The 23645-nt window shown below is 40.0% G+C and overlaps 1 protein-coding gene across 4 annotated transcripts in view; it reads right to left on the bottom strand.

Annotated features, from left to right (window-relative positions):
- LOC128078370 (uncharacterized) overlaps positions 1–23645 on the bottom strand; it is a 56440-nt gene that overhangs the window by 7582 nt on the left and 25213 nt on the right. The window contains exon 4 of one of the 4 annotated variants that reach the window (XR_008205610.1): positions 8784–8870. The exons of the other annotated variants lie outside the window; for them this stretch is intronic. The gene's annotated coding sequence lies outside the window, so the exon portion shown is untranslated. The remainder of the gene's footprint in view (positions 1–8783; positions 8871–23645) is intronic. 4 annotated transcript variants of the gene reach the window in all.

The raw sequence follows: 23645 nt of genomic DNA, 5'->3' as shown, positions 1-23645 counted from the left end.
CATTAAAGAAGTAATTGAACACTATCTTCTTCACTAGCCTCCTTAGAAGTGAATTGGGGTTGCATGACAATGGCTTGTGCACCTTACTGTAAAAACTAGCAGATGCATAAGAGAGGGCTGCTGGAAAGGGAAAGGACACAGAAAGGAGGCTTAGAAAACTGAGCGAAGTCATGCTTAACTGAATTTTATCTGTGTTTGTGTTACTGAGTATCTGTGTGATAAGGGAATTCTCATGAACTAAACTTTTCTTGGGTGGTGACTACGTTTATATGTTTCATTTTCAAAGGTTCTCTATTTGAGACACTTTCAGAAGTGAGGAGCAATCAAAACTGTAGATGCATTCATTGATGCAAGAACGTACTGGAGAAATTCAGAAGAGGTCTCAGCAGCAACTTCTAAACAGGAAGTCATCCTTGAAAACTGTTGTCCCCATGGGCATGTTTAACCAGGTGTCCACCCATGTGGGAGAAGATATTTGGCTTTAAAAATGTAGGAAAATTATTAAAATTTGGTAGCAATCCACCAGAGTCTTCCAAAGGAAAGCACTGGGAAATAACACATTACTGTAGACCTCTCTGGACTGCCTCCAGATGGATGGCAGGCCAGTGGGAGAGGTGGCCAAGTGAGGAAGACTGTCTTTCTAGTTTTAAAAAGTATAATTCGATACATAATAGGTCAAACATCAAGATTTTAAAAACTGCTCATGCAAGTTCCTCTATGCTGATCATTCATTAAAACTGGGATTGCTCAAGTACAATTTTTACTAATGCAGATAGTGAAAAACAAAACTCCTGCATGTAACTGCAAAGCTAAGCTTCATATCTGCTTTACAAGCTTTCTCATTCTACCATTATGTCTAGGTATCCTGACTGTTTAATTCTAAATCTCCTTTCTGAAGTATACCCCACCCTGTAACTTAGTGAAGAGTTGAGCAAACCCATCAGCACACATCCTGCTCTAAGGTTATGACCTAAACCATTGCAGTCAGCCTTTCTAAATCTTGGGTGTGATGCTGACCTCAGCAAGATCATGGTACTTTGTAATGCCTGACATTTGAGTTGGAATTATTCCCACTCCTCCAGCCCCCCACCCCTCTAAAAATACTAGATCTTAGTACCTTCTCTGCTGGCATCAGCAGCTACTTTCAGTTGCATTGGTAACTCAGCTGAAACTACCTTAAGAGATCAATGTTCAGAGTAGTGATTCCTGTACAATTTTGTTACTGACCACTGTTCTGTGCAGGTCTAATTTGAAGCTCACAGCTTTTGGTGATAGCTTGCAAGACTCCTTATCTTTGCATTATTTTACTTTATTTTTAGAGAATAAACTTGACAGAATTACTTGCAAATAATTCTAGAACACTTGGAGACTGACTAAATGAAATGTAAGTCCGTGATTTTCAGTCTATTGAATGCAGTACAACTGGAAACACAGACTCTTTGGCAATACAAAAACAAATCTGGAACTCCTGTTTTTCTTTCTTTTTTTTTTTTTTAAATGCCTCTCTGGAACTCAGGAAAAAAATACTTATGGAAATTGGGGAAGTGAAAACTGCTAGAAAAGGTTGAGCAGAACCAGTGGAATTCCCCTGGAGACACCAGCTTGCTTCCCTTTATGCCTTGAGAAAAAGATCACTGTTCATTTGTCATACCCTTGTTTTTGAGCTACCTTTGAAAAGCAGCAAAGTATTTTCAAAAATTGGAAAAGAGGATGCTGAGAGAAAGGCAGTCTCTAGCTCGTCTCTGAGAGTTTAAACACACCAGAGAAAACTACACGCAGTTAAAGAAGTCACTTTACAATTTTCTATTATACAACACAGCTTACTTTTATTACTATATCCTAGAAAGCTACTGGTCTAACCAGGTCAATGTTTTCCTCTTGCACTTGGGAATGTGTCTGGATCTGAGAAGTAATTCTATATTTGGATAATGACAAGGCAGAAGCCACTCAGTACGTGACAGGACAGTGGTCCATGCAGGATGAAATTCAGAAAGTACAAGAGCCATTTCACCCTATTCATACTATGTAGAACAGGATGTGTGAATTCCAGCAGATCTAATTTCAAGTTAACTCTGTATTTATAGTTCTCATGCTCATCTGCTGCAGCAAGGAAAGCTCATCAGAAAAATGCAATCCCTGTTAATAGTGGGTAAATGGCTCATTTAGCTCATTAGGTAAAGCAAGCAAAATAATTACGGACAGGAATAAAAGACGTATGCTTGACCTCTACTCATTTTTCTTTTTTAGCTTCACATTCAGGACCATGCTGAATGCATTTTTAGGAGGCATGCATTCAGAAGGAGAGGGCTATTTTAATTCACTGTGTGGTTTCTCAACATAAGCAGATCTTTAGGAAAAATTTCCTTTCACGTCAACCCCTTTAAGCATTTTACAGAACATACTTTGTTCTGGAAAGTCAGTAAATTTCAATACATGCTTTACAGTTTTATCATGACTCAGAATATAATGTGTAGAAGGCAGATAAAATAGTTGAAGAATAAAGCAAACGCAATCTATGCAGTCCTGCTAAAGCTACTACCAAAGTATTTTACATTTTCCATGTACCCAAGTCAAACTCTTTATACAACCAAAATAATCCAAAAACATCTGGAATTTGGAATTTCATAATGCTTTAATGCAAAGCATAAAATTGACTGTGTCAGTGGGTTGAATAAATACATGTGAAACAAAGTAACTCCGCAATATTTTATCCAGTTTTCACTGTGCCCAGCCAATGAATACGTTATATGTTTGCTCTTCAGCAAGGGTACCTTATGCATGGTTACCTTTCCTTTCCTTACAGTTGCCATTTTATTGTGTGTGTTCACAGAAAAATAGCCAAGATCAGAGAGAAAAGCCCAGATTATTAGGCAAGACGTACAACTCCAGAATAAAGCTAAATAGCCAAATGACATTTTCTTCCTTATTACTGGATGTCAGTAAGGGTTTATGATCATCAAATGCCTGTTTGGCCTTCCGTATGGAAGAGATACTCATCCTTGGCCTAGCTGTTCTCTTGAAATCCTTACACACACTACATTTCTATTTAACAATAGAATATTGTTACTGTGGGAATAACTATGACAAAAGCAATTCATGATCATGTTGAATTCAGTGTACTTCTCCTCTCAGGACTGAGTGATCACAAATCCTGGCTCTGCTGAATGGAAGCCCAGTCTTTTCAGAAACATGCAGACAAACTGGCCGTTACATATTTAACAAATACACTCCCTCTCTCCTGGCCACTCCAAGATCTGCTATGAACACACTTCAAACACTTTATCTCCCCAGGCTCCTTGGGGACGCGTCCAGTTATCTTTCCCATGTGGATTCTCTTTTTTTCTCCATTCCCTCTTTTGGAGGGCACTGCCAGAAGTTACCTGTGTACTTCACACTGGCTCTCAGGGCCCTGAGAACACTGACGGGCCTTAATGGTCTTCATCGAGCCTCCTCCTGCAGTCCCTGCATGAGGGCCATGGAGCCACATTTAGGCACAGCCCTGAGCCTTCAGTCCTGGCCCAGGCTATGCTGCAGGAATACTGCTCTACCACGGCTGTACCTGCCCGTGGACCCTGATCTGATCTCCCAGTTTGACTTTGGATCTATTTCTTAACTAGGGAACTGCCTGGCAATCACTGAACTGTAGACTCCCAGGAGTCCTGAACCTGGCCCTGACTCATGGGCTGACTTCCTGACTTGACCCTGGTACTGCCTCATCGCTATGAACTTATGGGGTGATCCAGACTCATGGTTGAATCTAGCTGCCATCTTGGGCTTGTCTGCTCTCCTTGGTTGGGTACTAAGTTGCTGGTTTGTGGCAGTGTTAGTAGCTCAGCAGCTGGCTGAGCTCCCTTTGGGAGTAGCTGGCACTTGCTGCTGACAGCTGGCACAGCTTTGTTAGTCTGGAGTTGTTCACAGCTCCTCCAAAAGTTCAGACAATCCAAGATTTGGTGACAATGGAACTGAAGAGAGACTTGGAAAAAAATCTTGAGAAATAATTTAGAACTCTGATTATCCCACCAACCCTGCTGCAAAACACAAATGCTTTATCCTATGTTACTTATTTTGCATGCAATGTCCTGCTTGGTTGGTGCAGTGAATTTTGTTGACTGCCATAGGTTCATTCATCTGTTCCTTGAGATACACTTCCTGTGCCACCACCTTATTCTTTTCCTAGAATAACAGTTTGTGGACTACCAGATACGCAGACTTACTCACATTCTTTGGTCTTGGTGCTCTCATGAAAGAGGTTAATACTAACAAGGTTGGATTGTTCCACCCTTATAAGAAGAAACTGAGATGTTTAGTGCAAAGAACCATGTGGGACAGAGCTATAATAGGGACACGGGAACCTGTTGTGCAAACAGTGGGGAGCAAGGATGCGGATAAAGTGCCAAGGAGTGTGGATACTTTATGTGTTAACATGCAGCTTCCCAATGCTTTTTGAAAGTTACGCCTGCAGCAAGGAAATATTTCTCAATCAATTTTACATTTTACAAATGATGTGTTTTATTCTCTTTGCAGGATCATCTTTCCCTTCAGAAGAGTTGTTTGCTTCTCAGAATGGAAGTGGAAAGTCTTCTTCCTTTGCCCAACCTGGTGATTTAGGTACTGAGGCAGTAAAAGGACTTACACCCAGACTTGAATAGGTCACTGCAAAGGCTAGAAGGGCCTTGGGAAGCTCTGGTGCTGGCAGCATAGAGATCAATAACAATTTGGACAGAAAAAAAGGATTCTGCAGATCCAAAACGACTTCCAGATTTCAGTTTTCATTCTGAAATACATTATATGCAATAGGCAAATGCTGTGCCTGAATGTAAAACCGCTTATCCTATCAGAGTAGAGCAAGAAAATATAGTATTCGTCTGGCACCAATTCCAAAGAAGCAAACCTTATAATGGTGTCAGAACTAAATAAATCTGGGTGTTCAGGACTGAGATCCACGCATAACTTCAAGCCTCCCTTGAGCATGTTTAAAAGCACCTCATGGTTGCTTAGTTATATTAGATAATCAATCAGGCGGAGCCAAATAAAGGCAGGAATTTAATTTAGTTATGGTTCTGCTGAATTCTTGGGCAGCTATTTTGTCTTTGGTAGAACTACAGCTTACCCCACCCACCAGTCACAATTTTCTATTTCCTTCTTTAGTTCTAAATGGGCAGAGCAGGTTAGGAAGGCCAGCACGGCCTGACACTGCAAACAAATGCTGCACCAGTGCAGTGAGGCACAGATGCTGGTGCTCAGTATCTCCTTTGTGCCCTGCTCTGCAGCCACTTTCCTACCACCAGAGGATGCAAGGGGGACTCAGTTGGAAAATGTAGTTTCCAGTCTGTCTCTCTAATCTGCGAGTCTTATTCTGCTTGGAGAATAGCTCCTCTGGAGCTTTTCTCTTTGTCCCTAACTCAAGCCACTCCAATTCCTGGTTATCCATCCCTGCCAACTCTCCTTGTCTTGTGTTCTTTCAGTACAAGCTATGCTAACACCAACAGTTTTAACAGAAATGTTTACTGATCATATAACTTTATTCCAAATCCCTATCTTCCAAAACAATAATAAATTCTCCTTTCCAAATTAACAATTTCAAGTATTTTGTAATTTTGTTGTTATAAAGCTGTGCCTTGTATATATTGAAATACTAAAATTACTGTTGGTTTACTGTCCCTGTTGCCAGATCACGGCTAAGGACAGCCTAATCCATTTTAGGGCTTCAATCTGCATTCCTCCAACTGCGAATCTTTGTGTCAGCCACAAGAGGGAGGACGTGACATGCAGTATGCTGAAATTTACCAAATTCATTTCCAGTTTACAGGAAAGTTACACCAGTTTATGTTAAGATTCTATTTTAAATCAGTTTAGTTAAAATCGGTGCAAGAAGTTGGCTGACATTTGTAGTCAAGTTTAAGAGTAGCTTATTTTGGGTTGCCATAAACAGATTCCAAGTTGACATAAACTAAACTAAGAGTCTTTACAGAAGTGTTTATACCAATTTTACTGAATAGGTTAAAACCTCCATGGAAGATTAACCATTGGGACTTTTGTGTTTGCATAAACACTAAGCCTGAAATACACTAATTCAGCTTAGAACTGGAAAGAAAAAGTCTAGTTTAACTTCAAATGTAAACTGTGTTCTATATTCATCACAAAATTCACAGAGAGTCTCTCTTGAAGAAGAGAATCATCTTGAAGAAATACTCCTCTGAATCTGCTTCTTTTTATTTTAATACTTCTCACTAATTGTTGTTAATTCTGCTTCATACAATTTTAACACATAGGCAGCAATGCAACTGAAGATGACAGAGAAAAGATTTTATCACTTGGATATTTCAGAACTTTGCATTTAAGCACAATTTGTGTTCAAATATCTTTTGGCAGCTCTCTAATTTTGTCACAGTAGAATTTATTTTAAGGATAGTGCTGAGGTATTGCTAGTTCATTTGTTTGGTAGGATTGTTCTAGGATAGTGGGGAAATCAATGTTTTGAGTGATTCAAAAGGAAAGGCTTTGAAAGGTCTGGATCTGTAGAATATCTTCCAGATATTTTTTCCATCACTTGTTTCTCTCAGTTAAGATTGCCTCGTTCCTCCCTTTCATATACTTCCTTCTAGGCTTTGTAATCTACATTGCCCCAAGGAAGTGCAGCTGTCATGATGGATCACAGATCAAAATTCAGCCTTTAATGCAGCTGAGGCTTGATCCATTAACTACTTTGAAGATTATGACCAAAGCTTTAAACTGGCATCTGAAATATGAAACTTCAGCATGAGTTAATGAGGCCCAGGAAAGTTGCACAGGAGGAAGCTATTGTATCCAATATGATGTGATTGTAGAGACAAAAGCAATTAGCACTGCAGCAGAAGTACACAGTAGAGCAAAGTCTGAGATAGTCCAAAGCAAGAATAAGGACGGTCAGTTTTAAAATCAAGAAGGGAAATTCTTACTATAGCATTAGACAGAGAAAGTAGCAAATTCTGAAGACTAGAGGGACATGACCTCCCTCAGAAGAAGCTAGGCAGTGTTATTCACTGCATTTAGGAATTATCCTGAACAATGCAAAATGCAGATGGAGGTTGGCCTGGTAGCCCGAGGATGGATGGCTGACAGTGGCAGACTCTAATGATGCAAATGTTTATATCAGACTTAAACAGCATGGCTTACGTCAGCTGAAAGAACATGGAGGAAAATGGTCTAAACTGGGAAGGGACCTTGCAGCCACATGTTCATATCTGTAAGTTTATTTTGTGTAAAATACAGCACTAGAGTGCAAAGGCAGCCCCACAGTTTTACTGGATCTGAGCTGAAGAAGAAAATGGGCCCCTCACTGCAAGAAAGCCATTGAGGCGCTGGAGCGTCTTCAAAGAAAGGCAACAAAGCTGATGAGGGGTCTGAAGCACAAGTCATATGAGGAGCGCCTGAAGGAGCTGGGATTGTTCAGTCTGGAGAAGAGGAGGCTCAGGGGTGACCTTGTTTCTCTCTATAATTACCTGAAGGGAGGTTGTAGTGAGCTGGGGATTGGCCTCTCCTCTCGTGTAACTGGTGATAGAACTAGAGGGACTGGCTTCAAACTGCGCCAGGGGAGATTCGGGCTGGATGTTAGGAAATACTGCTCTGAAAAAGTGGTCAGGCACTGGAATGGGCTGCCAGGGAGGTGGTGGAGTCACCGACCCTGGAGGTGTTCAAGGAACGTTTGGACGTTGTGTTGAGGGACATGGTTTAGTGAGAGCTATTGGTGATCAGTGGATGGTTGGGCTGGGTGATCTTCCAGGTCTTTTTCAACCTTGGTGATTCTATGATTCTAAAATGAGCAGAAAAGATCATTCACAGTATCAGCTAAGCAAGACGCATCTCAATGTCAGCAGAGAGATGCTAAGATTAAGAATCAACCACAAATAGCTCAAGGAGTTTCCATTCAATCAACATTTTCAAGTGGAAAACTGTCCTGGCTGGAAAGGGTTCAGCAAGCTTAAATTCTTACATTGAAAATACTAGTTAGCACTTCTCCATTCTATAAATAGCAAGTGGTCACAATTGCTGGCATTTACTATAACTCTAAACATGCTATGACTCATTGAAACACATCAAGTCACAGAAAATGTAAGCTGACAAAACTTAGAAATTCAGGTATTAGAATTATCACATTCAAGCATATACTTTACAATATACCCATTACAAAATGCATTAAGCTTTTGTTTTCAACTACTCAGCACTACTTGTGTAATTCACAGTAGTGTCACCACAGCTCTGGTTGTACTCTGCATATTCACTGTCTTCTGTTCTACACATCACCAGCCAAATTAATGTATTGCCATCTGAATACTAAAGAGGAAAGCCTGAAAATTACTAAATTTTATATTTTCAAATGGTTTGTTTCCAGGCACAAACAAATCTTTTATCATCTGACACAGAGAAAATGATGTTAGCATTGTTTATACAACCAGTCCTATGTACCAGCTCCTTCAGGCTTCTCTGCTGGGCCAGGTAGAATTCAAAAAGTAAAGAATGCGAGGTAGCAGGTCACCACTCAATTGATAATAAGCAATTTTTCTGTGATAAGAAGAGGACTGAACCTGAGGTTCCTAGTTCTATGTCCTAATTTGGACAACAATATAGATTAATTCAGTTACTTGGTTATTGCGAATGAAATAATCACAGCAAAATTAGTTCACAGTTGTGCCAGAATAATTACATCATGTACATGCACATTGTAATCCTCTGTTTAGGGGAGAATTCATAGATGACTTCCAAGAAGTTAAAGTCTAATTTAGAAATAGACATTAACTGCTTACTGGTAGTAGTTTTGTTTTGACCAGGTATTCACTTTGTCTAGTTGCTTGACAGCCAGCTGCACTGATGGGCCTTTCAGACTTGACTCCCTAGAGCTGAGAAGAAAAATATGAAATGCAGCTCATTTTTTTATCATTGTTCTTTTTTTATTTTTTTGACATTGAAATGTAGGTATAAAGTTATAAATCTTCTTGCTTGTTTCCTAGGCCTTGTTTCACAGTTTCTTACAAAGATGCATATAATTGAGTCATGGACTCTACAGCACAAGAATTGTGATGATGTCTTTGAATACCAGCTATGTCCTTTAGAACAGCTTAGCCATTGTACCACAGCAACAGCTTATACATGATACAGTCATACAGACTCCAAACACATCTTAAAATACAGAGTCCTCTACATGTGCAGCTGTACTCACTAATGAATTACAGTGCCTGCCATCTGCACAAGCGTGGATACAGTTTGTGGTTTATGGATTGCAAGCACTTGGCTGCAGAAGCTTCTACATGTTCTTTATATCCTTGTATTTGGAACTTTTTAGTCTACAGCCATGACGTGCTAATTCCAGCACTCCCAAACCAGCAGTGAACACAGAATCCACATCTTTCTGAGAAAGACATAAGCATCAACAAAACTTTGTGATTTGAATGCAGTCACCTGAAAGAGAGTCTTCAGATATTCAAACCTTTAATCAATAGACTCCATCCAACACAGCAACAGCCATTAGTGACTTAATGTTTAGCCATTAGAAGAAATGCTCATTACTGCTTGTCTGCTAGCTGCAGAAGGAAATGTTTTCAGAATACTCTCTGCTCCTATATCACAGTAGGAAATTGTTTCTAGCTACCTGCAGCTATTCTACAGAAAGAAAGACTTGTTGGCAAGACAGCAGGGAAATTATTTTTAACATTTTCCAGGTCAATCTGTAATCTGAAAGTGAGACAGAAACACAGGGTTGATGCATGAATGGCAGTGTTTTATTCAGGAGCTCCCACAACCCACATAGGCTTAATGGCCAAAAGCAAGCACCTAACAAAGCTCTTAGTATTCTGAGTTTCAACATAAGAAAAAATGGGAAGTTGTCATCTGCTTTGAGGTGAGAAGGAGGATTTACTCTCACTGCTCCTCTTGTGGTACTCAAGTCTGAATTTGTACCACTTAAGTCCAGGCACAGAGTATGTTTGAAGTCAAACAAGGAATACAATTTTCAAAACTGTATAGCGTATGCTCAATACAGTACATAGTCCCCATTCACTTAATCATCAGCCTCTGCTCCATCTCAGATCTGATGTACAGGAGGCTATGTTCATCAGATTGTACCACTACGCTAGCATGTTGCTTTAAGGGATCACACACAGCTGAGCTCCTAATAGTCTGGATGTGCAATGCAACTTTCCCCATAAAAGCTGCAGACACTTTAAATAATATTTTCAAACTACTACTGATGTAAATAGGAAAGGAAATATGACAACAATCAGTATATGACGCAGTTTCTCAGACAGCTTTTAGCAGAAATTAAAGCCATGTTCTGACTTTCCAAGGGAGGAAAACTTTTAAGAGCCTGCTTAGGAGAGTCACAAAAACATTTATAAAAATAATGTTGGAAGGGATTTGAGTGTGTGAGTGGTACTGACATATCAACAAAGCACCATATAACTTTTGTTGGACAAGAGAATAAGAAAATTTGTATTTTAATAAATGACATTTCCAGCTTCTATCTATTTCTTCCATGGCCATGGAAGTGCCATCAAACTGCCTCATCTGTGACACAGCCAGGATAATGTGGCCTATATGACGCCCTGTTTTCACCAGCTTTGTTATGGCAGTGCACTGTGGTGGGCAAAAAAGCCAAGATGTGCCATATGTGGGCATAAGATAAGAACAATTCAATATTCAGTGAGGTCAGATGATGACTATCTTGAGTGTCCTGTCCTGCACCCCACAGCACACTCAGGTAATGGCCTTCAGGATATGCAGGGGCCTGCAGAGCCAGTGCTCATTCCAAGCTTGAGGTCTGGGCTGCCTGTTTTCAAAAACATCCAGGACAACGGGCTCCTGCTCCGATGGCTGAAGCAAGAGATGAGTTGGATCTGCACTGATGGGTGGTGGGACGTACATGCGAAATAGAACATCATTCTTGGATTCATCTGCAAGTATGGGTATGACGAAGCAACCTTGCTGCAAAAGCTGCAGCCCAGTCTGAGAGGCTTCACAGCACACTTTGTGAGGAAGCTCATTATCATTGCTGTAGCCCTATATGGCCCACAGATCCACCAGCAGCAGGACCGCCAGGACACCTGTGCTGCAAGAGGGCAGGAGGACAGCAGGCCTCCCATCAGGAGCCTCCTGACTGTGGCCCAGCAGTCAGCTCCACCAGCCCTGCAGGCCCCAGGACTGATGAGCTCCCTGGCATCTTTTGTGGGGGTTCTGAGCACCCCAGCACAACCCCTATGTTATCAGAGGAGCTGCAGGAGGAGCCAGGGCATGCGGCAGCAGTGGGCTTCTCCACGCAGTGCAGGGACTGCTTGGCTGGGGGTCTCAGAGTCCCCTGAAAAGGAAGGCCACCATCAGCCCCCATCTTGCTAGAGGCAGCCCTGGCAGCAGCACTAAGCTGGAACCCCAGCCAAACCACAGCTCAGGCAGACTGGGAGGCATCAGGAAGATGGCTGTGATGGCAGCATAGAAACACGTATTGCCAGACTGCTTTCAGCTTCTCAGGATACTCCACTATGTATACCCCTTTCTGGAGATACTGTCCAAGGATACTTCTTAGCCTGATAGAGAATTGTCATTAGCAAGGGGAGCAAAGGAGCTCAGAAACTGTAAATAAATGAAAACTATCAGAATACCTAACTGTTGGTTTGGAAAGAACTGCACAGAAGGAAGAACTCCAATAAATATAATACTTTATACTATATCTGTAAGTTGAATCTTTATACACAACCTTAGCAAACTCATAAAGTAGTCTTTAAAAACGTACTGTTGGCTGTCCGTTTAAGACCTTTGCTTCTATTGTTTCTAGTTTTAATAAGTACATTCCTCTTGGGTCAAAGCTCACTATGCTTGGTTCCAGACCAGAGACCAACTTTCATGTTTCTAAGACCAAATGAAATGAGTTTTCAGATGTGAATTTTTCAAAAATGAGAGTAGGTAGGAAAGAGACTTCAATGTTGTGATACAAAATGTTGCCCTCTGGCTAGTCAAATTTCTAATCAACTTAAGTCATCCCCTCTTTGGACTTGGAGAATCAGTTCTCAGTGACTCTCAGTTCAGCCCGATGGGTTAACATTGCTTTGGGAGGAATCCTCATCAGAGATTCTCAGAGCTGTACTGGGGCTGGTGCAAGAACTGGGCGTGACGTGTCCCACAGCCCTCCTGCCCTATGCTCGACTGCACAGAAGAGAATCCGTATATATTCATCAAATAGCTCCTTCCTCAAGGTGGTGCAAAAGCTTTCCCACCTGAGTAACTCTACATTTCTGTGAAAAAGAGAGTATAAGAGAAATATAAATGTTCCCTAAAATCAAGAGTCTGAGCTTACAAAAGTTGGTGATTTCTAAAGGTCACGTTGTTCACATGCTAACTTGGCTTTGGTTACATATTTCCCTTTGTGAGGTAGAACTCAACTGTCACAGCTATTTGCTCTTGGCAGACTACATAAAGTATACAGGATATGAAACATGGAAGATTCAGAGATGCAAGACTACTTTTAAATTAAATTTTCCAATTTAATACTGAATTAATGTTAACATTTCACTTCTGGTTTGGTAGTTTCCCCCAGTACTTGCAGTGCCTCTTTCACTAATGAACTGCAGTGTCTCTCTGGATACTTGGCTGGAGACACAGAACTACAGACTGTAAGAGATGCTGTGCCTGAGTCAGCAGCGTGCCTTTGGCCTTGTTAGACAGACTGGCTGAAGAGCAGAAAAGTATGCAAAGCGGATCAGCATGTTTTACAACATATGCAAGAGACCAGTTACCTTTATATAAAAAGCCTTAGGGGTAGGTGTCATTTGGAATTTAGACCCAGTCTGATATAGCCAAAATCATTTAGGCTATGAATGACAGATAATGACTTTGAAAAAGGCTGCATGTAACCACATATAAAGGACGGACACAAACTTCAGTGCTTCAGGTACCTGTGCCTTTAAAGGAGCTGACATTCACTTAACCTTCCCGGTATGCAGTGTCAGATAACCAGTGCTCTGCTGAACAATAGCTACAAAGCTGACCAGCTTCCAGAGGAGCAAGCTAGGTTTACATTAGGCATTTTCCATAATGTCTTTTGAAAAGGTACGCCCAGATCTGAGAAAGAGAGCAAGCAGTAATAACTGCACTTAGTAATGTGTACAGTAAACAGGCTTGAGAGCAGGTGACAGGCCCAGCTAAAGTGCATTTCTAATCTTAAAAGTGACTCTCAAAGTGACGTTGTGGCTGTCTCAATCTGTCTTTTGTTCATTTTATGAACAAGTTTTTCCTTGAACTGCCAAGTCTGCCTGTTCCCTGGGGAGCCTAGAGCCAAGCAGGATTCCTCCTGATTCATGCTTCATAGATAGCAATTGAAAACTTCTAAGTGAAACTCATTTAACCCTACCCTTGATGAAAACTATTATTTCAACAGCACTTTTACTAAAAAGCATCAACCATAGCTGAACACATGTGCAGCTGTTTTCTAGGTACAATTCAGCTACCTGATTTGAGGTGACAATCAAAGCCATGCGGAGATTCAAAGTGTCACAGTTGGACCAACAGACATGCTGTGGTTATTGTTAGAAATGTCAAACTGTGACTGGCCTGAAACAGTCTATACATTTAAATAATTAGAGATTTTTAACGTGACTGGTTTTTCTGCTCTGTTCTTCTTGGAACTTAGAAAAAGCTCCCTGTAATTATTACTTCTTCCATTATTTTCTAGGATCTTCTACTTTTTATATGGTGAACAGCAAGGATTGACCAGTTACAGTTAGAATGTATGGTTATGAAAAATGAAGTTCTCTTTGTGACTATGTAGTTAAACAATTAGATTTGAAATTTAACTTCTATTTTATTTTGTTCTACAGTTTCCACTTTCTGTCCTGGAAGGGAAACCAGATCGATGAATAGAAGTTGCATCTATTGAGTTTCACTCTCCAATACGTGTTTGGTTTGCAAAAAATTATACGGATATAAATATCTGTCTATATATAACCAATAAAAGCTGCTTTCATTGATTTGACTTTCATTGTTGCTTTTATTTTTTCCTAAGATTAGGACACTGATTCCAAACTTCATAAAGCATACTTACTTAAAAAGCTGTCTTGGCCCTTTGTTAAAATGCGAGAGAACCTTGTCAGGAGTTGGTCTCCCCCAGGAAAGAAACTCAAGCACTTGCTTCCCAGCTGATAACAGAGAAATACGGAGCCTAAGGACTCCTCCCACCTCACCACATAAAACAAGGCACTGAACATCAAGGATCCAGTTTCAACCACAAAGCAGTTGTTATCAACACCAAGGAGTGTCTTTCTTCTCATCCTGGCTCTTGAAGATAAGCATGCTTTGTGCTTGCTATTCCTATGTATGTATATTGCACGGGATAAGCAAAAATGAACGGCAATGAAAGTCTGAAGATCTTGTTCCAACGATTTCAGTTGAAATCTTGGCCTGATAAAAGTATGTATGTTATTCTGTATGCAACAATATCTTTAATGAAATTTCTGCTTACTGGAAAGCAGCTATAGTGGTAATTGTTGAACAGTACATACACAGCAAGTACACATTTTTCAAAATCCTTATTATCTATGAATATTGACGTCTGCTCCATGCAGTTTGGATGGCGTGTTGATCATGTTGATAGTATAACACCCGATACTGTGTTACTCAGTTATGTTATTAATGGCATTGCAGAGAATTTGTCCATAGTCACATGTGGGTGACAGGTCTGAGAATAAAAACCCAGAGCTCTGTTCCACAAGTCCTTACAGTAACACGGCTGTGTCTGTTGACTTGGGGGACTTTCCCTGTTTTTGCCTCTGCCGAGATGCCAAATTACTCATAGGGCAGTTTATGAAGCCCAGCACCTCAGTGCTTCCTGCTGTGTACTGCAGCCGAGCTCACCCTCAAGAACTATTCTGACCATCATTTTTCTGAGATAAACAAAACAAAATGGTTCTTTCCCTCCAAAACTATTGAACTTCTGCAATATCTTACGTTATCATTTTTAGACTCAGCCCAGTCCCAAATGTACAAAAATTCAAGTTGTTACTTAGTAATACCATGAGGAGAGACTGGTGATACTTCTCAATGATGTAATAGTCACATGGGAGTTCATTCCCCTTTTCCCATTTAGTTGCTGGTTTTCTCTGTCTCCTTCTATATATTACACAGAGATATCGAGGGTATTGAGAGCCCACATAAACAAAATGCTAACTGGTACATCATCAAAGGTTATCAAAGTGGCCACACAGAAGTTCTATACAAAATCCAGGATTTTTCTAATGTTATTTTGGCTTTAATTTTGTTCAGTATTAACCCACGAAAGTGAGGGCACAAGTCTATCAAGATATAAAAGTGATATAAAAAGTAGAGTAGTCTACTGCATTGATTCTGAAATAAATAAAACCATTTGAACATTGTAATAAAATGTAGCATCTAAAAAATCATTTATTCAGAATAACATATTTGCTCATTTTGCTGCTGATATATTTATAGCAGCCAAGATTTGTATTTGCTACAGACATCCAGGCATCTGTGTGCCTGTCCTGCCCAAGTCTGTGTATCTACAATTGGGAAAGCACTTGGTCCCCTTTGGGCTTTGGTTTCTGATCTGAGTAAGTAACCACAAAGCATACTTCAAAAAAGCAAGAAAGAAATCCAGTAAAAATACTGTAACAACAGTCATGAAGCAAGCCCAAGTCAGTAACAGAATGGCACTGTTGGGAAACTGAGCTCCTGGGAAATATTCTTTGCATACTTAATGTTTCATCACCAAACCTGCTACAGCTAATTCAGTAATCTCTCTGCACGTGGACAAATGGTTCAAAGAAGTACAAAATATATGTTACAAATGACTGTTCAGTCCATTGATAAATTCAGATCATGGCACGTATGAAATTCCTAGCTGATGGAAATACTTAGAAAAGTAGAGTTTCAGCTTTTCAGCTGATGGCAAAAATGACAGGGAAAAGCAGCAGTGAGAATAATTAACTGAGCAAAACACCAGTGGAGCTAAAGGATCTGAATCTGATTAACATTTGACAGGATTTTTTTCATTGCAGCTGAAATAAGAGAGAGGAGATCGAATGCTCCTCAGTCTAAAGAAAAACCCCCACATTGAAGGAATTGATGTGAACAAGGTTTGGCTCTGCTAATCCTGGCACACTCTGTGCTCAACAGACAGAGACAGGATCTTCCAGAAAGCAACTCAAAATAAAGAACGGTATCCACCTCTTCCCAGAAAGACCCTAAAGTTACACACTGCCAGTCAGACTGCGAGGATACTGCTCTCTTCTGTCAAAAACATAATTACAGCTCATCTCCTTACAGTTACAGAACCGAATAAAAACCTCAGGATTTGAATTTAAACTATCTATACCTCCCACATCATATCTGTGTATCATTAGTTTTAAAATCTACTTTCTCCACAGATGTCTAGATTAGTCTTTCATTTACTATCCCCAAATAAAAGGAAGAGTCAGTCTGTGAAGGAAGGAGCAACATGCCTGCAAGAAGCACGACAGGAATAGGTAGGAAGCAATCTTTCTCTAGAGATTAGTTGAAAAGAAACTGTTTATTTAGTGGCAGTTACACAGCACAAAGATTAAGGTCTGAATAAAATACACTTGCACATAAGAATAAAACAGAAAAATTTATGTTTACCCTAATACTCAGGGCTCACCATCTGCTTTACAAATATTTACATTCTAAGGGCTTTAAGGCTGCCTGTGTGTCCTGCTCTCATGGAATCATTTATATATTTCTTGGTGATAGAAATGCAAAAAGTTGATGAAACATGACCAGTAATGGTAACTCAGTTCTTACTATTAAACCATCTAAGCAGCACCCTATTTTCTTTTTATAGCTGTCTTAGCCTAACATGGAGGCTTCCTAGAATATCTGGCTGCATTTCCTGCCAGCACAAGCATTTCTGCATCATCAATCACAGAAAAAGTACTGCCATATGCATTCAAATCCATGTAGAAACAGATTCCACACTTAAAGCCATTTTTAGCCTGATAACTTATTAAATAGGATGTGATATATACCACCAAATTACAGTTTGGCTCTCAATATTATAAGAACTTGTACTGCAGCCATCCATGCTTTCTCATGGAAAATTCTTCCCAAGTAGGAAAGTACCTCACTGACAGAGACCACTGTCACACATTTTCTTTCCTGGTGGTCACCTGCTTTCTAGTGCTCACTCCATCTTGGGTTCTGCTGACCTCAAGAGGTTGCTTTGTGGCAACAGTTCTTAGCTACTTGCAGTTTCCCAGAGACCAGCCCTCATAGCACTCACTAGACTTTCTGCTCCGTGAGCCTTTTCTGAGCCCTGTGAAGCAAGCAGAGGGCTTTTAGGGATATTATTAATCTCCAACAACTACTGTGCCAGTTTACACTGTTTTACATAATCTATTGAACGTCCTGAATGCTGGAAGACAATAAATAACAACAACAAAAAAAAAATAGATAGATAAATAGATAGGTACTCTAGATCAGAAACTCCTTTACTAAAACAATCAACAAAGTTTTGGCAATTCCTTTAAAAAATAAAAAGCAACTCAGTGGACAAATTGCCAATGTGTAAATTACTAAAAACTTCGACTCATCATTAAGCATCTGAAGCTTTTTCAAGGAAGTGTATCAGGCTGCTGCTAGCCGGGAGCAGGAAGATAAAGTTATAGTTTGGGATCATTTACAGAAAATTCTTCGTAAGAACAACTCTAAAGAAAAGCTGCAGCAATATGGGAAACCAGCAAGATTCCCACTTTTATTATACTTAATATGATAAGAAACTGAAGCACCACAGTGACAACAGCGACTCCTAAACTGAGATATTCAATGCCACGCTACAACAGCCCACTGAAGGCAGAACACTTCCTGCACCTGTGTAATGCAGCATCACTTTCTGCTGGCAGCACTGCTGAGGACTGGCTTCTTGTTAGCTGAGCAAATGTGAATACCAAATACATCTATGCCAGGAGGAGAAAATACATTAGTGCTACATAATTTGCTAAATGGATTTTAAAAATATACAGAACTTTCTTTACACACTGACAAAAAGTGACATATAAAATCAATTGCTGTGCTCAAGATCTTTGCTTTACAGGTCTTTCGCTCTGTGTTTCTTACTGATGAAGAGGCAAAGAAGCTGACTTGTCAAAAATCACATCAAGCAATTTCAGTGCTACATACAACCTATATTCCCAGTGCAGACTGCTGTTCTTGTTCTCTCAAACTTTGCTGTTGCAGTGTCCCTTCTTGCACAGATAAGATCAATGCTTTTTTTTTGTTTCTCTTGAGCTGTAGTCTTTCTTGGCTACAAACAATTATGCCTGCCAAAACTCAGATAAATAACAGGTGAAGTGCAAGGGCAGGAGTTGAGCATTTACCACCTAACTAAATGAACTTTATTCCCTGGAGGCTGCAGGAGGAGCAGTGGTTTAGTGAGCCCCATGTGGGATGGGCAGTATGAACGCTGTACTCTAATCTTGGCTGTGCTGCTGACTCATCATGTCACCTTTGGCAAATAACTGCCTTGATACACTTGTTTTTTCTTCTGTGAAATGCTCACACTGTTGTGAGCACTGCACAAGTTACCCAAGTTAGAAAACCTAGAATAGTTAGGATGAACAACTTCTTAGTCAAATAAACCATCAATCCTTCATTTTGTTCTCTTCTACAGGAAGAAAGGGCTGTAAGTGACAGAAAAAAAGGAGTTCAGGCAAAGTAATACAGCTCCTTAGTGTCAGAGACCAGATTTATTTCAGCAGCACACCACGTAAAATTAAGGTAAAAACCCAACACCTCATCAAAGGCTGTGTGGAAGATGGTGCCCCGTATTATTCCTAGACAGAAATGGTAGTTGGAGTTATGTGTGTATTGAATGAGCTATGAAATGAACTTGGAAAATCTGACCTGTGAGATTACTGTCAGCAGTGATCTGCTGCCAAGTAGCTTATTCTTATTTATTCCACTAAAGTCAACCTTGCTGACACAAGCTTTTTATAAAGGCGATCTGCTTTGTGCGTGCCTGTGCTGTTACCAGGTTACTGGAGAACGAAATATTTTTTGCAAACCCCTGTTCTAGCTTTTGGAAGTTTCATAAATCTGTTGTAGAACTGACTTATTTGCATCGTGGATTTCTATTTACTTATTCCTAGCCTTTCCCAGCCATTTTTTTTTCACCTTTTGATGAACTCCTCTTTCCTCCTTTCCCAAGCCCTGCCATAAGATAAATAGAGGATTCAGAGTATTTGGTTTTGGCCAGTGCCAAGGTTTGCGTTCTCGGCAGCATGCTGATCATGGCTGCAATTCCTGGCTTGCAGGGGCTTGGGATCCAGTTACATTCGCTGGCGTCAAGCAGACTCTACAGACCACTGTGAAATATGGAATCTAAAAATAAAAGAGTTAAAAAGTATGAAACTAAGGAGAGCGAAATATTAAAATCCCAAGAAAACTGTAGAAAAGTTTGGAAGAAACACATTAGTTTTCTTGGGGGAAAACACTAGCATGTTGGGGGCAGTTTAAACGAAGCCTATAGGTTTGCCTTTTTTTAGCTTCCTCACCCATGTGACACTCAAGAGTTCAGCGTGTGGGTCCAGGTATTTCTGCCAACACAAAGAATTCATTACAGCCTTTTGGAAAGGCGCATCTCAGCTTATTCCCTTTGCTCTCCCCAAGAACTGTTAACCCCAGGTACACTTTGATTCTGTTTACGCACATCCTCACAGATGGGATCCTTTCTCAGTCTTTGGATTTCTCCTTCGGATCAAAACCACTGCTGATGGTGCCAGTGGGCTGCCGGGTGTGTGTTCAGGCTCTGGTGAGTCCCGGGGGAATGGATAGGGAATATTATTGTCACTGTTTTTGCAGAGCTTTTGATTGTACAGTGATAAACAGAAGAGGAATTAATCTGTGAGTTGTGCAGGCTAAATGGTCAGGATTAAATACTTGCAGGATTAAATATTGCTTCACAAGGTTGAAATAATTAGACTGAGTTCAGATAGGGAGAGATGAGTGCTATTTCTAACTGGCACTATATGAGTCTCATGTAAAAAAAAAAAGTTTCCTCATATTCAGAAGGAAAATTTAATTATCTTTGAATTTATCTTTTCCTGTTTAAACACTAAACCAGCACAAAAATTTTTATTAACTATACAGCTTCATTTTTAATGGCAACATTTGCCATAGCCGTCCCTTCCTGCTTAGCACAGTTCCATTTTTGGATTTTCAGACCGCCTGCTTCTGAATTGTTTGCAAAAATTCTTCCCAGATATAATCAAGATCTATTTGCAAAAGACTTTATTTTTGCCTCCTTTTTAATGCTTTGAAATTAAAACCATGATGACTGTGAAACTGAGGTTTAAAAGATGTGTGTTTGCATAACAATGTATTATATATACACAATACTAGAGCTCCATGGCTACCCGTAATTGCAGTGATAATGTATCTGCAGTGGTAGCTCCTTGGAAGTTTGCAAACAGGTCAGAAGTTTCCAAATGATGATTGAGATTATATGCATTATGGATTGCAGTCTCCAAGTATGCCGCAGTAAAGTCATGGGACTCATCAGCATTCATGAAAGCTCTGAAGTTCTGCTCCTTCATATGGAACAAAAGAAAGTTCAGCCCTGTGTACCTCAGCCAGCCCTGTTCCCTGCTGTTGAGATGCTACCCTGTCACATTTTAGCACTCAGTTTCTCAATGCACTGCTGCAATTAATTCTATTGCAGTCAGTGAAGCAATGGGATTGTATACCTTGCTTTCTTGGCCCTGTATGTTATGCAATTTTAGGATGTGCCTTGGTTCTTGATCTATGTTAAGCTCACGATGTGCTTTCTAAAGAAACCTAGAGGAGATCTTCTGCTAGCGTTATTAAATGGGTGTTTAAAACTGCATTTTTGTTGGGGTGACTTCTAGTATTTTTAGACAGGACCTCTGTTGTCCAAACTGTGTGACTTGAAAATATCTAACACGAGCTTTTTATGAGTTAATTGCTTTGTAGTAGTATAGATAAAACTATTTTTTTTTTTTAAAGTATATAACAATTTAGCAGACACAGTTCAAGTATTTTAAAACTGTACTGATAATTTTTATTTCTTCATTCCCTCGTTAGCTTTGTAGAACAAATTTGGAACTGTGTATTTTAATTTGCAGCAGAGGAAAAGGTAATGGTACCATCTGGCAGGCATTTGAAGCTTTTTCACAATGTCTCAGGCTGTGTGTATTCTAAACAAAAACCAACTAAAAAATAAATATCCAAAACATCTATCATTTATGAATATGAACATGACAGACTTCTTCATAGTTTTGCAGTGCTTCAAGTTTGCAGCTTAATAACTGATTAAGTGCACCTTGCAGTGAGAGTACAAAGGAATGAAAGATCCTGCTGTATTATGGTATGCAAGTCCCCAACTTAGTACACCTGACTTAGTGCGAGTCGAGGCAGAGTTTCTGTGAGGACTCAGGGACATTATGAAACAGTCAGAAGGCCAAGCCAGGATGGGAGCCCCACTGAGCCACATACTACACACACACATAAGAAACTTCATTTTCTTGCTCTGTGTACTGCTGGGATCTTGTAATAACTCATCAAACTATTGCCTCAACTCTAGAACAAATCCTTTGAAGCTTCTATATAATCAAAATGAGTGCATAGGTTAAATTTCTTGTTGGAACAGAAAACAGTCACCCTCACCTCTGGAAGATTTAGTTGTTTGTTTTCCTGGATAGTCTAAGGTTTGATACATTTCAGTCCTTTATTTGTAATTAATTTTATGGACGTAACAGCCATTTATATCCTCTGACAGAAAAAAAAAAGGCAAGCATTTTGGTAGCTGTCCACCATGGGACAATTTCTGATAGCAGGTCAGAAATTGCAAGAAGAAGCAATGATATCCTCCTTGCAGAAAGGTTACATGTATACAATACAGCAGGCACACAGGAAAGTCTGAAGCTTCTTCCTAACTCCTAATCTCTTCAGCTGCCACAGAATCCTAACTTCTCTTAACTCCCTAAATCTTGTTCTGTAGGTTAAGATACTTGGGAAATCCTTCCTTTCACAGTTCCATAAAAATAAGCTATTATATACCTACTAGGAAAGTCTACTCTACCTCTTCTAGTAACTGAAACAGGTCAAGACAAAAGGTAAGGGACATAAAATACCAATTCCACTCTTCCAGAACAGAGGGCTGAGGCAGAGACTAGGCAAATAGTTCAAGGAAACAGCTTCCACCATTGGTGAGGGAACCTAAACAGTCTCTGAAGCTCATAGGAAGCTACGAGTGCCATAGAGGAAGAGACAAGCAGACTTTTGTACCAGGTAGACTCAATTTCATGGTAGGTCAGAATGCTGTCAAAATAAGCTGACATTCAGGAGAGGCAGAAAGATAGAAGCTCTGCAGAAAAGTCAAGGTACACAAAAAAGAATCATGGAAACCTAAAAGATGCATAGTACAGATCCTGATCTGCTCAAGAGCAGTGAGGAAATCAAGTGATAGAAATAAGAGTGGGGTTTTTTTTCTTCTCTTTGATGTACCTTCCAAGAGTGAATATGTTAAAAGACTCAGGCACTGTTTGGGCCCTGTGTTTGGCCATTATTAGTTCTCTGAGAGTGCAAACAGTGACCATGGGGTATGCTCTAGGCAACATGCAAAAGTTCCTTGAGTGGCTTCATGGAGATGTTTTAAGTTTCAGGGATTGGATATTTAAACCCTCACCATGAGAAAGGACAACAGGCACAACATCGGCCCCCTGCAGATCATGCAGAAGCTGATGCTGTTTATTATTGGTTTGCTAGGGACTGCAAATGAAGAAATGACTCACCTCTAAGTAAATTTGGTGAATATTCAGCAAGGGGAACTTTTATCATTCTTCAAGATATCAACAGACACATCCTTAACTAAAGCAATCAACTCATTACATTTGAAATATGTGAAAAGATTGGGACTATTGCTATTTTATGTGGACACCCACACCCACAAAATCATCTTAGAGCAGAGACTCAGCATAAAAATTTACAGCACAAGCAATCTGTTGGCAAACTAACAAAGAACAGAAGTCAGAATTTTATGCTTGGAAACATCAAGCAGGCATGGATATCTATACCACTAAGATATGTAGTGTATATTAAGTGTCGTGTTTAAATATAGCTTTAAAATCTAGCTTATTATCTTTGCATGCTTCATGTAACTCCATCTATTATTCTACACTTTTGTTGTTGTTGTTGCTGTTGTATGCAGCCACAAACATTGCACAGAAGTTAGTTCAGCTTTTGTTCACCATGTTGCCTAACATCCCCCCCCATGCATTTGCACTACTGTCTGCAGCAGGTGCTAGCCAAACCAGCACTGAGAACAATTCAAATGTCTGCTCAGACTGGAGTACGCTACCAAAATTCTTTGGTCACTGGATGGTCATATAAACATGAGTAATTTGAGATCTGCAGTGTTGAGCAGTGTTCAGTGACTTCTATGCTAACGCTGCCGCCTTTACCTGTTGCTGTACTTTAGACCCACATAACCGGTGGGATGGAATTAGGGCTAGTTCTCTCAAGATCCAGTTCACAACTCACTTTTGCAGGTTTCTCAAGTCACTGCGGTAGCAGCAGAGTTCATTTTGCACAGCGTCAATTTTTTGGCCGTGTTTTAAATAACGTTTGCTGAAGCAAGA

The sequence above is a fragment of the Tympanuchus pallidicinctus genome, unplaced genomic scaffold (genome assembly GCF_026119805.1).
Source record: "Tympanuchus pallidicinctus isolate F22 unplaced genomic scaffold, pur_lepc_1.0 scaffold17, whole genome shotgun sequence".
NCBI classification, from domain to species: Eukaryota; Metazoa; Chordata; class Aves; order Galliformes; family Phasianidae; genus Tympanuchus; species Tympanuchus pallidicinctus.
The sequence above is the reverse complement of the archived record's forward strand: the minus strand, read 5'-3'. Positions and strand labels throughout refer to the sequence as shown.